Source organism: Camellia sinensis, chromosome 13, assembly GCF_055761805.1.
Source record: "Camellia sinensis isolate YWXY chromosome 13, ASM5576180v1, whole genome shotgun sequence".
NCBI classification, from domain to species: Eukaryota; Viridiplantae; Streptophyta; class Magnoliopsida; order Ericales; family Theaceae; genus Camellia; species Camellia sinensis.
This window is the reverse complement of record NC_138973.1, coordinates 9,743,345-9,758,913: the sequence shown is the minus strand read 5'-3', so window position 1 is coordinate 9,758,913 and position 15,569 is coordinate 9,743,345.

The window sequence follows — 15,569 nt, the reverse complement described above, 5'->3', positions numbered from 1 at the left end:
ACGCCACGCACGCGCGCCGTGCTCTGAGCCGCGGGTTGAGCCGCGCACCGAGCCGCGGACTGAGCCACGCTCTGAGTCGCGCCGTTTTCCTCCGCCGGCTCGGCTAGCTTGGCTACTGATGTATTAGGCGCTGTTTGTTTTGTTTTTAATTGGTACCCTGGAGAGTCGGCTCTGATACCATTTGTAAACAAAGTATAACGTAGCGGAATAAAAAATTATGGTCATACCTTATAAACAGAGTCTGAATTGAAGGATCTCGTGGGTAAATCACGTGCTTCCAGAATCTGATAAACCAACCCAGCAGTGCAGTGATATTACAGAATGAATATCACCCACACAAATCACTGTGAAAATGACTTGATCGTTGTTTTTTGGAGAGAGTCAGTATATGGGTAAAACTCAGATCATACGTTGTTTCTCTCTTAATTACCCATAACCCATATACCAGATATATAATGTGTTATTATTATCTATCCATATCAGTAATGGAGATAATATCTGCATCCTGAGTGGTTATCCTAAATAGGTTTGAATTCAATTTCAAAACTTATTTGGATAAGATTCAAATTCAAATTCAAATGGTCATGCCACATGGGCGCCCATTACTAACATCTCCCACTCGTACATGAGTTGGCATGACACTGCCACATCTCTATCTCAATCTCCCAAAAAATGAACAATCTCATACTAGCCAATGCACTGTGCGACCGCTGAGAACACCTGCATGTGGGAGCTCTATACTAGAAACTCAATATAAGTCAGTATAGAGACATCAACCCAAAAAGAACAGAGATTGTGTCTCATATACCCCAGATTCATCTAATTACACCGGTCCAAAAAAAAAAATATCTCTAATCCCTCAAAAAGAGCATGTTTGACCCTCTCAATTCTTGCAATATATTCACACTCAATTCGCTTTTCATACAGAGCGATGTGAGTTGCCGGCAGTGAATATACAACGGTGGTGTAATACTAGATGATCTTCCCTTTGCCCTCATGCCATTTAGTTTAGGATTGACCGCTTTCCCAGTGATGTCCCTTAAGGCCGAATCATACATGACCGCAGGCAACATACCAAAGTAGCAGAACATCAACCCCTTACCTTATGACATAGTCAAAAGTCACAAAAGGGTACATAGTGAAGTCATATCAATAATGACACGTAAGACTCACACGGTGAGGAAGCAGGGATCCATTCTCTCACCTCATTACTCGGTCGCTAAGCACATATAGTATGAATACATGTTACGGTGGAGTAACTCTTCCATAAAGAGTGATGTCATACTCGATACACCGTACAGATATCAGTCTAGTCGCTTTCTAGCGCCTAACCCGAATTCTCTATTTGCTCGCCTTCTAGGTGCCAAATGAGATCTCGCATCTGGCTAATCATAACAGGCACAACATGGAAAGTGGGTACTAACATCCATGTTTGGTCCTTAACACGACCTCATCTTGGTTATAACCAAGACGACATACATAGTGGATGATTTAAGCCTCTCTTGGCTCCAAATAAAAATAAACCACCAGTCTCATCCTTGCTCGCTCCCAAGCGCCAAGGGCGATTGCTCGTGTGAGTGAGCCAATCTTGCTTGCTGACATCATCATCTGCTAATCATTATGACACAAACCATAATAGTGTCAACATCCCATCATCTCAAAATAAGTGATCGATTTTAAAAAAGAATTGACCACAGCTTGCGCAATTATAGATTCCAAACATAAGCCTTATCAGCACCTCTTGCGATAAGTATATACAACGGAATCCACCATGTGCGCCTCACATGAAGTAATTTAAGATCACTACCTCTTGCGCAATAACCTCTCTAAAGATATTTTGGTGACCAATTTGCGTTCATTCTTAATGCGCCCAACTAGCACAGATGCGCCCAACTAGCGCATTGAATCTTACAAGGAGCAAATTAATATACTACTAGTAAAGCATTTTATCCACAATCTAATGAGCAAGGTCAATGTCTAAACAACTCAGTTGACCATTTACCAAAGATAACACTTATCATGTCGAATACGCCCACATAGCGTACTTTAGGCTCCCACAACAAAGAAAAGATCAAGGAATATAGGTCATCTGTTTCTCCCAAAGACAATCCGAGGATTCACTTAATAGCTAAGGCTCTGGCTTTTACCGATAGGTAAGTCAATGGGTTTGCAATTTTGCATCTAGAATCGTTCTAGGATATTCTTTATGTAAGTTATCGAAGACAAAACATGAATTCTCCCAAAGCAATCCCTAAGGATCGTACATCCGAGCATATAAATTACATCACCCATGTCCATCATATCTAAAATAGAGGACTGCCCACCCTAGGTGGCGACAACCTTATAAATTCCTGGCTCATAATGACTAAGTAAGGAAAAACTTCTTTTTGGACCATTGATCATGCCTCAGTGGTCTTCATCGATCATCGTTGGCCTATCATGGCTTGACGAAATCTAAGAACCACTATTTGGATAACTGTTTTAGGCTGTAAAAGATTTATTGGAACTAGCAACCTTTTTGCGCTCCTAACTTTTCACCATAAAAACAGAAGGTAAATTCCTACGGATCTACTTATCCAATTCTCCAACGAGAAGTTGGGTCACAATGTCCACAAATCAATGTTCCGAACTTATGTCAATCATAACTTAAGTCAAAATAATCTCACTCCCCAGGAGGAAGTCAAGGAGGAAGTCAAAATAACCTCACTCCCCAGGAGGAAGTCTTCTCATGGTCTACACTTTCCTCAATGGTGCGACTTTTCGGTATCTAGCGAGCCTTATGCCTCAACAATGATTATCCAAATTACGCATAACTTTATAACAGTTTTGCGTCATAATGGAAAGTCAACCAAATTATAAAAAGGTTAATCCTCAAAGACTTTGTCTTAAACTGCGCAACATTGATCCACTTACTAAAAATAGGGGACTAGAGCCTTAGGCATTATCCTAGGCTCTTTATCATCTTGCGGAGCAATCATGAATGTTTCCCTCTCAATCACCCAGTGATGACGTGGAAAATTTTCACATTCGCTACCACGCAACTAAGAATGTAGAGTATTTTTCTCTAATGGAGTAATCCATTAGTAGGCACATCGCTCCCACTGTCCCTAGGATATTGGAAATTTCTTTCCATTCTCAACTAGGCTACATAGAGCGCTATGCTTAGAATTCTCTATCTTATAGAGTTCCAAAAACTCTATTCACGTCACCTTTACTAATAAAACTTTATGTGACTTAGTTACACTACCACAAAGCTACTTACCTATATGCACATGACCCGGAGGGTTTGCATGACCGCATACAATAATGCGCCACACGACCCTTTGTGTTTACAAGACAGCATACAATAATGCGCTATAGAACCCTAGGTTTGAACTTCGCAATCTTATGAGAAGTAAATAAAGATAAGCTGCTTAACGGTTACAGATCGCCCATAGATGGCTCTCCGCTAACCCATTACTCAAATGGAGTGTAAAATCTGATATAGAGGGCACTTAGTTAGGGATATAGGCAACAAACTAGTGCAATTCCCAATTGGGAAACATTTTGCGCCATTATCTACCTAACATTAACAATATTTAATTCCTTATCTCTACTACACCATTGTGTTGTTGAGTACTAGGAATAATCAATTTTCTAAGCATCCATCTCTCTTCACAGAGTTTTTTTGAAAAATAACTCAAATAGATACTCGCCACCTTGGTCAAAACTAAAAGCACAAAAGCTCTTATCTAATTGTTCTCGACCTCATATGTGCAATGTCAAAAATCATCTCAAAACTTTTGACTTATGGGAGATCAAATAGTCTTGACTCAGATGCGTATCGTAATCTATAAATGTGTCGAGATTGAGGCTTAGCTATCATACCCTCACACATATCTAGTCACAAAATATCATAGTGGACTAAATGCGCCAATACAAATGACCTTCTACGGCTTTCCTACTTACTTGTGTGCACCCATTGCGAACAAAGTTACACATTCATATGAGAGCAGGATGTCATAAGCGAGTAGGCCCGAGAAGGCCTACTCAAACCATCGTGTCATCATCTCATTAATGTGATTAAGTATAATAAGCCACTGGTTCATGACCAATGTCATAAACTAATTCCAATCATCTTAATGTGTGAGTTCTCGAAGACAAGTTTTAAAGGTTTAGGCCCAACTAGGTAATGACTCACGACTAAGTCATATTCACTAGATCATAAAAAGGATGTCATGGAGATATCAAGTGCGCCTAAGTCGCAAATTTAACTAGTAAGTGCTAATCCCTGCACCTTCAAGTCAATTTTATTCTCCATACACTTTACTGCATCTAGTTGAAAGATGACGACACTCCTCTTGCCATCTCTGTTTCTCGCTTCATAGTTACTTGCAATTAATTCTACTATCCACAAGAATGAGAGAATAAGCTATCAACTATGACAGCCCCTGAAGTAACTTAAGCGCGAATTAGGCCAAAGAGTCTAATTCAACACAATGCTCTTACAAGCGATGCGCCAAATTCTTAGAGTCATAACGACCTTGTCAGCCTTGTCCTTTTCATTACTATGCTGCAGCGTTTGCGCTTAGTGGTAAACGTTATTCAAAATGTTAGCCCAGCTAAGGAATCATACAAAGAAGCCCCTCCTCATGTCTCACACTCAAGTGTGGAAACAGTAGGTGTCCAGACTTAGACAAGTTGGCAATGCTAATAGATTTTGCAGCTTCTAAGCGCTAATCTTTTCACGTAGTGTTAATAGATTTTGCAGCCACTAAGCGCTAATCTTTTCACTTAGTGTTAATAGATTTTGCAGCTTCTAAGCGCTAATCTTTTAACTTCACGTGATATTTCAACGCACACTATTATAGTGCATGAAATTTCGCTCAATCCACTCCCAATAATTGGGTAGAGAGCAAAACACTGCTCATACTGGCTACTTGTCTTGCACTTAATGACTAATTTATTTAAGCTCGCATTTCTTGGATGATGTGACTCTTGAATGTTACTTTATCCAATGATGTAACATTATTTACAAATCAAATTACAAAGTCAATCCGTGCAGCTCATTAGTCAAGATCATATACTGATCTATTGAGGGCTTACTAATTTCATAACTCCAAAACTCGCCAACCAAAACTACGTAGTATGCCGCTAACCATAGCGCACACATTAGTTTTTATTGTGCCAAACAAGGCAACAAAACCACGGCGACTTTGAGTCATGTTTCCTTACTTTGGCTCAAATAAGGTTTGACCTAAAGTCTCCAAGACTTTTGCTCATCTAAAGAATGGGATTAGTTTGTTCACATTTGAACATCTCTACTACGTCTAGGTCAACCAAATTAACTTCCATAAGCTAAATCAATTTAGAGAGAAATTCGCATTAGGATTAATTTGATTAGCATAATATAATTTTGTCGCAAAAATCTAAATTAAATAGTGGCAATATTACACAAGTCGCAAGATCGAAAATCCGTTATGCTCGTAATCATCTCTTGCGCCACAGGTGACAATTATCCAAAATTTAATTTAATTTATGCGCAAAATATTGGTTTTCGGGAGTTAATTTACAAAGATTTCTCTCAACCGAATAACCTCCCACTGACTATGGCATATACAAAGCATGATAAATTTCATACAATAGCATCTTAATGTAAATTTACAAATAACTCATGCAATATTCATTTAATAATGGAATTCTAATAAATAAATAAATAAATAATCATGCTCCTCTAATTACAACATATTACAAACCCAAAAAAAAATATGATGTATTTAATATTCAAATTATGCCATAACAGAAAGTACATCATCCTGAAATTTTCTGGAAATTTTCTGGAATTTTAAATAACTAATAAACATACATAAAATCAGAAATAAATATTCCAGAATCTGATAAAATGCTATAACTATACCAACATCAATAGTCTACAATAAAAAATTCAGCCCCAGAAACTTAATCATGCAACACCAGATGCATTTTAAAGCAAAAATAATGCATTATTATTTCAGGAAAAATATTTTTTATTTTCATAAAATTTTCAAGATTTTACAGAAGATATAAAATTTAATTCTGAGTCTAACGGTACCAACCATGCTTAAAACAAAGCTATAACGAATAAATTATGGTCAATTAACGCAATTCAGAATTAAAAACAAACAAACAGAGCCTTAGAGCCAAGCCAGCGCGGAAAAAACGGCTCGGCTCGGCTCGCCGCCGCTCAGCGCAACTCGGCGCGAGTCGGCTCAACGCGGCGCGGCGCAAGGCACGCGTGTGGCTGCGCGCGTGGCGCGGCTCGAAACGGCACGGCTAACCCGCGCGCGTGGAAGAGAGGGGACAGCTCGCGCGTGGGGGCGCGTGGGAAGCGCACCTAGCGCGTCTCAGCGCGTGAAAGCGCGTGGTGGCGTGTGGCGCTGCTGGGCGGCGTCATACAGCGCGTGAACCACACGCGCCGCCTTCCCGAGTGTTTTCTGGTCCGATTTTTGTACTGTCGGACTCCATTTGTCACAATAAAAACATTTATGGCATTAAAAATGACATTTAAACAATATAAAAAATAAGGTATATCACTCTCTCAATCTAATGGAGTTAAAATGCAAAAAACCGTGCACTTCATCTTCCTCCTCCATTAATATTCATGCATATATCATGTATATATATTTATATAAAAAATATACACATATTTTAATGCATAGAAATAAGTACGAAAATACCCATATTTATGGCTCTGATACCAATGTAAACAAAGTATAAAAAACGAAGCGGAATAAAAAATTATGGTCATACCTTATAAACAGAGTCTGAATTGACCGATGTAATTAGATGGGTCTGGGGTATATGAGACACTATTTCTGTTCTTTTTGGGTTGATGTCTCTATGTTGGCTCATTTTGAGTTTCTAGTATAGAGCTCCCACATGCAGGTGTTCTCAGAAGTCGCACGGTGCAGTGGCTAGTATGAGATTGTTTAATGTAAATTAAAGTATAAAACATGCAGCGGATAAAATGTTTAGATCATACCTTTTTGATGATAGAACCTCGTGGATAAATCACGTGCTTCCAGAGTCTGATAAACCAACCCAGCAGTGAAGTGATATCACAGATTGAATATCACCCACACAAATCACAGTGCAAATGACTTGATCGTTGTTTTTGGGAGAGAGTCAGTATATGGGTAGAAACAGATCATACGTTGTTTCTCTCTTAATCACCCATAACCCATATTCCAGATATATAATATGTTATTATTATCTATCCATATCAGTTAATGGAGATAATATCTGTATCCTGAGTGGTTATCCTAAATATGTTTGAATTCAATTTCAAAACCTATTTGGATAAGGTTCAAATTCAAATTCAAATGGTCATGCCACATGGGCGCCCATTACTAACATCCAGCAGGTACTCGGCGATACTCAACGAACTCTACTCTGTCCCTTGCGATGTGGTCTGTTGCTCCGGAGTCTACAACCCAAAAATGAGGAGAATGAGCAATTAATGCTTGACTAGACACAAAGCATTGAATGCGAGAAATTAAGTAAGGGAGTACCTTCTTCTGCTCAGGGCAATCCTGAGCAAAGTGTCCTTCTTTGTTACAGTTAAAGCATTTTACAGCCCAGGCCCAGCCCAGCCCAGCCCAGCTAGCCCGACCGGATGGACGGCGGCGGCGACGCGCGCGTGTTGTGATTTTTGTCTAATGGGTCTAGCCCATAACCTCTTCCTCTAAAACACTTGGGTACCCCTTGGGGCACAAAAATCACAACACGCGCGCGCCGCCGCCGCCCTCTGTCCAGTCGGGCGGGCTGGGCTGGGCTGGGCCTGGGCTGTAAAATAAAATCCAACCCAAGTGTTTTAAAGGTTTAGGCCCAACTAGGTAATGACTCACGACTAAGTCATATTCACTAGATCACAAAAAGGATGTCATGGAGATATCAAGTGCGCCTAAGTCGCAAATTTAACTAGTAAGTGCTAATCCCCTGCACCTTTAAGTCAATTTTATTCTCCATACACTTTACTGCATCTAGTTGAAAGATGACGACACTCATCTTGCCATCTCTGTTTCTCGCTTCATAGTTACTTGCAATTAATTCTACTATCCACAAGAATGAGAGAATAAGCTATCAACTATGACAGCCCCTAAAGTAACTTAAGCGCGAATTAGGCCAAAGAGTCTAATTCAACACAATGCTCTTACAAGCGATGTGGGAAGCTCTCAAGCAAAAGTTTGGTATTACCTCTTTGGCAAAGCTACGTGGGCTGACTATGAAGTTTGACTCATATCAGAAAAGGGCGCATCACTCGATGAAGCAGCATTTGAGAGTCATGTCAGCCATGATACGTGAGCTTGCGGCTGCTGGGCATAATTTGACTCAAGAGCAGCAAGTACAGGCTGTGATACGCTCTCTGCCAAATTCTTGGGAGTAGATGAAGCAGAACATGATGCATAATGAGAGTGTGAAAACATTCAAAGACATATCGCGTCATTTGGAGCTAGAGGCTGAGCGCCTTGAGGCGGCTAAGTCTGATGGTTTTGCTATGGTGGTTGAGTCAAGCTCACGTAGGACTTCTCAGTTCAAACGTGGAAAAGCAAAAGGTGCCCCTAAGAAGCAAGCAGCGGCTACGCTTAAGCCTAATGGCGCTAGACATTTCAAGCGTAGGGGCAAAAGAGGTGATAAGAAGGCAAAGGCTAAATTGACATGCTTTAACTGTAACAAAGAAGGACACTTTGCTCGGCATTGCCCTGAGCAGAAGAAGGTACTCCCTTACTTAATTTCTCGCATTCAATGCTTTGTGTCTAGTCAAGCATTAATTGCTCATTCTCCTCATTTTTGGGTTGTAGACTCCGGAGCAACAGACCACATCGCGAGGGACAAAGTAGGGTTCGTTGAGTATCGCCGAGTACCTGCTGGGAGCAGAAAAGTTTACATGGGGAATGAGTCCAGTGTAGAGGTGCTTGGCATTGGCACATTCAAGCTGGAAATGCGACGAGGGCGCACCTTGTATCTTCATGATGTTTTTTATGCTCCGGATATTCGGCGAAACTTAGTTTCAGTTATTAGCATGATGAGCCTTGGTTTTAGTTTTTGTTTTGAGAATAATGGTGTTAGCATTTATTTGGGAACAATTTTTTATGGTTTTGGTTATCTTTCAGATGGTTTTTTAGTTTTGGATGTGGATGATTCTAGTCTTAATAAAAATGCCTATGGCTCTATTTTTAATATTGCATCTTTTTGTGATAATGATTCTATGAGATGGCATGCTAGATTAGGCAATTATCCTAAAAGTCATTTTTCCCTAAATGACTTCACTAATCTCAAATGCCCCTCCCAGGAATTGGCCCTGGTTCCTCGGCTGGGAAATGGGCCTCATCCTCCACCAGGCCACCAACCCTGGTGGAGGATGAGGCCCATTCCCCAGCCGAGGAACCAGGGTCGATTCCTGGGAGGGACATTTGAGATCACTCCCCGGCGCGGCTTAGCAAGCCCGGCTCGGCACGGCTCAGAGCGCGGCTCGGAGTGCGGCTCAACCCGCGGCTCAGAGCACGGTGCGCGTGCGTGGCGCGGAGGGCGCGCGCGTGGACAGCACCGCTGACGCGCGCGTGAGGGGGCGTGCAGGCACGTCGGCAGGGCATCTGGCGCGCGTCAGCAGGGCATTTGGGTCACAATGTCCACAAATCAATGTTCCGAACTTATGTCAATCATAGCCTAAGTGAAAATAACCTCACTCCCCAGGAGGAAGTCTTCTCATGGCGGCGCGTGTGATTCACGCGCTGTATGACGCCGCCCAGCAGCGCCACGCTCCACCACGTGCTTTCACGCACTGAGACGCGGTAGGCGCGCTTCCCACGCGCGAGCTGTCCCTTTCCTTCCACGCGCGCGCCTTAGCCGTGCCACGTGCGCAGCCACGCGCGCGCCTTGCGCCGCGCCGCGTTGAGCCGACTCGCGCCAAGTTGCGCTGAGCGGCGGCGAGCCGAGCCGAGCCGTTTTTTCCGCGCTGGCTTGGCTCTAAGGCTCTGTTTGTTTGTTTTTAATTCTGAATTGCGTTAATTGACCATAATTTATTCGTTATAGCTTTGTTTTAAGCATGGTTGGTACCGTTAGACTCAGAATTAAATTTTATATCTTCTGTAAAATCTTGAAAATTTTATGAAAATAAAAAATATTTTTCCTGAAATAATAATGCATTATTTTTGCTTTAAAATGCATCTGGTATTGCATGATTAAGTTTCTGGAGCTGAATTTTTTATTGTAGACTATTGATGTAGTTTACTATTTACTGGTATAGTTATAGCATTTTATCAGATTCTAGAATATTTATTTTTGATTTTATGTGTGTTTATTAGTTATTTAAAATTCCAGAAAATTTCAGGATGATGTACTTTCTGTTATGGCATAATTTGAATATTAAATACAGCATATTTTTTTTTGGGTTTGTAATATGTTGTAATTAGAGGAGCATGATTATTTATTTATTTATTTATTTATTAGAATTCCATTATTAAATGAATATAGCATGAGTTATTTGTAAATTTACATTAGGATGCTATTGTATGGAATTTATCATGCTTTGTATATGCCATAGTCAGTGGGAGGTTATTCGGTTGAGAGAAATCTTTGTAGATTAACTCCCGAAAACCAATATTTTGCGCATAAATTAAATTAAATTTTGGATAATTGTCACCTGTGGCGCAAGAGATGATTACGAGCATAGTGGATTTTCGATCTTGCGACTTGTGTAATATTGTCACTATTTAATTTAGATTTTTGCGACAAAATTATATTATGCTAATCAAATTAATCCTAATGCGAATTTCTCTCTAAATTGATTTAGCTTATGGAAGTTAATTTGGTTAACCTAGACTTAGTAGAGATGTTCAAATGTGAACAAACTAATCCCATTCTTTAGATGAGCAAAAGTCTTGAAGACTTTAGGTCAAACCTTAATTGAGCCAAAGTAAGGAAACATGACTCAAAGTCGCCGTGGTTTTGTTGCCTTGTTTGGCACAATAAAAACTAATGTGTGCGCTATGGTTAGCGGCATACTACGTAGTTTTGGTTGGCGAGTTTTGGAGTTATGAAATTAGTAAGCCCTCAATAGATCAGTATATGATCTTGACTAATGAGCTGCACGGATTGACTTTGTAATTTGATTTGTAAATAATGTTACATCATTGGATGAAGTAACATTCAAGAGTCACATCATCCAAGAAATGCGAGCTTAAATAAATTAGTCATTAAGTGTAAGACAAGTAGCCAGTATGAGCAGTGTTTTGCTTTCTACCCAATTATTGGGAGTGGATTGAGCGAAATTTCATGCACTATAATAGTGTGCGTTGAAATATCACGTGAAGTTAAAAGATTAGCGCTTAGAAGCTGCAAAATCTATTAACACTAAGTGAAAAGATTAGCGCTTAGTGGCTGCAAAATCTATTAACACTACGTGAAAAGATTAGCGCTTAGAAGCTGCAAAATCTATTAGCATTGCCAACTTGTCTAAGTCTGGACACTTACTGTTTCCACACTTGAGTGTGAGACATGAGGAGGGGCTTCTTTGTATGATTCCTTAGCTAGTCTAACGCTTTGAATAACGTTTACCACTAAGCGCAAACGTTGCAGCATAGTAATGAAAAGGACAAGGCTGACAAGGTCGTTATGACTCTAAGAATTTGACGCATCGCTTGTAAGAGCATTGTGTTGAATTAGACTCTTTGGCCTAATTCGCGCTTAAGTTACTTCAGGGGCTGTCATAGTTGATAGCTTATTCTCTCATTCTTGTGGATAGTAGAATTAATTGCAAGTAACTATGAAGCGAGAAACAGAGATGGCAAGAGGAGTGTCGTCATCTTTCAACTAGATGCAGTAAAGTGTATGGAGAATAAAATTGACTTGAAGGTGCAGGGGATTAGCACTTACTAGTTAAATTTGCGACTTAGGTGCACTTGATATCTCCATGACATCCTTTTTATGGTCTAGTGAATATGACTTAGTCGTGAGTCATTACCTAGTTGGGCCTAAACCTTTAAAACTTGTCTTCGAGAACTCACACATTAAGATGATTGGAATTAGTTTATGACATTGGTCATGAACCAGTGGCTTATTATACTTAATCACATTAATGAGATGATGACACGATGGTTTGAGTAGGCCTTCTCGGGCCCACTCGCTTATGACATCCTGCTCTCATATGAATGTGTAACTGTGTTCGCAATGGGTGCGCACAAGTAAGTAGGAAAGCCGTAGAAGGTCATTTGTATTGGTGCATTTAGTCCACTATGATATTTTGTGACTAGATATGTGTGAGGGTATGATAGCTAAGCCTTAATCTCGACACATTTATAGATTACGATACGCATCTGAGTCAAGACTATTTGATCTCCCATCAGTCAAAAGTTTTGAGATGATTTTTGACATTGCACATATGAGGTCGAGATCAATTAGATAAGAGCTTTTGTGCTTTTAGTTTTGACCAAGGTGGCGAGTATCTATTTGAGTTATTTTTCAGAAAAACTCTGTGAAGAGAGATGGATGCTTAGAAAATTGATTACTCCTAGTACTCAACAACACAATGGTGTAGTAGAGATAAGGAATTAAATATTGTTAATGTTAGGTGGATAATGGCGCAAAATGTTTCCCAATTGGGAATTGCACTAGTTTGTTGCCTATATCCCTAACTAAGTGCCCTCCATATCAGATTTTACACTCCATTTGAGTAATGGGTTAACGGAGAGCCATCTATGGGCAATCTGTAACCGTTAAGCAGCTTATCTTTATTTTACTGCTCATAAGATTGCGAAGTTCAGACCTAGGGTTCTATAGCGCATTATTGTATGATGTCTTGTAAACTCAAAGGGTCGTGTGGCGCATTATTGTATACGGTCATGCAAACCCTCCGGGTCATGTGCATATAGGTAAGTAGCTTTGTGGTAGTGTAACTAAGTCACATAAAGTTTTATTAGTAAAGGTGACGTGAATAGAGTTTTTGGAACTCTATAAGATAGAGAATTCTAAGCATAGCGCTCTATGTAGTCTAGTTGAGAATAGAAAGAAATTTCCAATATCCTAGGGACAGTGGGAGCGATGTGCCTACTAACGGATTACTCCATTAGAGAAGAATACTCTACATTCTTAGTTGCGTGGTAGCGAATGTGAAAATTTTCCACGTCATCACTGGGTGATTGAGAGGGAAACATTCATGATTGCTCCGCAAGATGATAAATAGCCTAGGATAATGAGCTTAAATGAGCTTAAGGGCTCATATATAAAGTTGTGATGCCATAATACATTAATTAGAACATAAGGCTTGCCAAACGCGACTTAATGAATCAGACTGAATTAACTTTTAATAAAATTTGCCATACGGTTCTAAAAATTCCGAATAACACATTCATGTAACCAATTCCGATTTCGAACGCCGATAAGGCTTTCAATTTTCATATTAAAGCGGAATCCCAGACAGATACTTCTATGAGTAACAGATAGAAAGCCAAAGAACATGCAAAATACATAATAAACGATAATTTATTTTATCCACTTAATTAACATCCTTGATTACGGATTAGTGGCTAATTATGGATCAGGGTTGTTACAATTGTGTTGTGCTATATAGACCTTATGTCACTGTGGTTCTCAAACTAAAATTCACACATGCATAAAAATGTGAATTTAACAAAGTAAAGAAACACGAAATTGAACCGATGATATATTAAAAAAAAAAATTAAAAGTGATGGGGCCAGCCCGGTTTAGAATCTTGCGCAAGTGAGTTGCGAACCCTAACATGGCACGGGAAGGTATTTCGGCTCTTATCGGTGTAGGCGCTATAAGGTTGGTGGTGTGGGTGTCACAATATAGACCATTCTCTTGGGGCAGACCGTAATGTCATGACTCGGGTACGTAACTCTGGTGTGTGGGCATCATTAGTAGTTACAGCAAGTAACATTTGAATATTTAACCAAAGGGGAGTCAGAATTGCCCGTGGCCATTGCTTAGCGGTTGAGTAGAAATAGTGCTTCGCGGAGAGTTACTTAAATTTATCTGATAAACTAAATCTATGGGAATTTTGAAAGAAAAGTGTGCATTTTCCTTATGATGAAATATTGTTTCCGTTTGCCATTTGTTTATTTATCTGTTGTTATTATTTAAACTGCTGGCATTCTTGTTATGCTTATTAAATGCTACCTGTTATTTTGTTATTCCGTATTATTTATTAATTGTGATTATTATTATCGAGATGGGTATTTTTGGGTTATAGTATATTATTAAGCTCGTCGCTCATTGGTATTCCCGTTGCCCTGGCGTTTCATGCCAGGTACCGAAGAAAATGAAAGAAACACCAAGGCCTTGCAAGGCGACATTCAGCCTTGGTTAGCTTAAAAAGTCCCCAAGTTCCATGAACTATTTTCTCAGTTCGTAGTTTTTCTCTAGTTTCTTTTATATTTGTGTAATTTTTTTATGTACCGAGACTAAGTTTTAAGTTTTATTAAGAATTGTAATTTGAAAACTTTAGATTCCTGGGTTGTTAATTTATGGATGTTAATGATGTTTGGTGGCAACATTGATTTTAAGTTCTAAATTGTATTATGATGCCCTTAAAATTTGGAGTGTCACAACATGGTATCACAGCTCTAGGTTAGAATACCTAGGGACAGTGGGAAGAGGTTTAACCTCAATTGAGGAGTAGTGTCATGTGTTAGAAGGAATAGAGTTATGTGACTCATAGTTTATGCGAGCTTTATGCTAATCATAGTAACTGTCCTTATTTGATCCTAACTATTTCTCTAGCTTGGTGCCAAATTTGTCGAATATAAAATCATCACTTCTGTATCTTCATTGAACCTTTCCAATTCGACAAAGTATTGCCTTAAGATGATCAATTGGCAATTTTTGAGCCTTGATTATTGTATCTTGTATATTGTTCTCTTGAAAACCAGTTGCACTCTTTTAATCCTTACAGGGTGAAGAATCTTACGTGTTTGGTTTGAAATGTGTATGGCCAAACACAATTTCAATTCAAATATCTAGTTTGGTCACCAACTCCATAATCTTAACCCTATTAAAAGTTCAAAACCATCATGTCATCCGACTGTACCATCTGTTCAAATTCCATTTGAATTCTTATGCTAATTATGTTATTATCATAGCCACGTCATACTCTTTCTTCTCTACTACAACTGTGTGAATCTTGGGATTAGGGCTTGAACGATTAGAAACACCTATGAGTGTAGCTTCACCGTTAGGAGGTCAAACTCAAGTAGATCTTATATGCAAATCATGTGAACTAGGAGTCGCCAGTTTGTATTTAACTTGCGGCCTACGAGTCATGGAAATGTCAGACTTTGACATTATCCTAGGAATGGACTGGTTATCATCCCATAGAGCCACCATTAATTGCTTTCAAAAGACGATGACTGCCTACTCTCATGACGGAACACGATTCCAATTTAAGGGGGATAGACGAGATTCCTTATCACTGACACTTGGAAAGTCAAAGTGGCCCGATCACCTAGTTGGGTGGCTAGCCAACTTAGTTCTGCAAGACAAGGATCGTATGGAATTAGGGCTGCCTCGTGTGGTGTGCGAGTATGCTGATGTA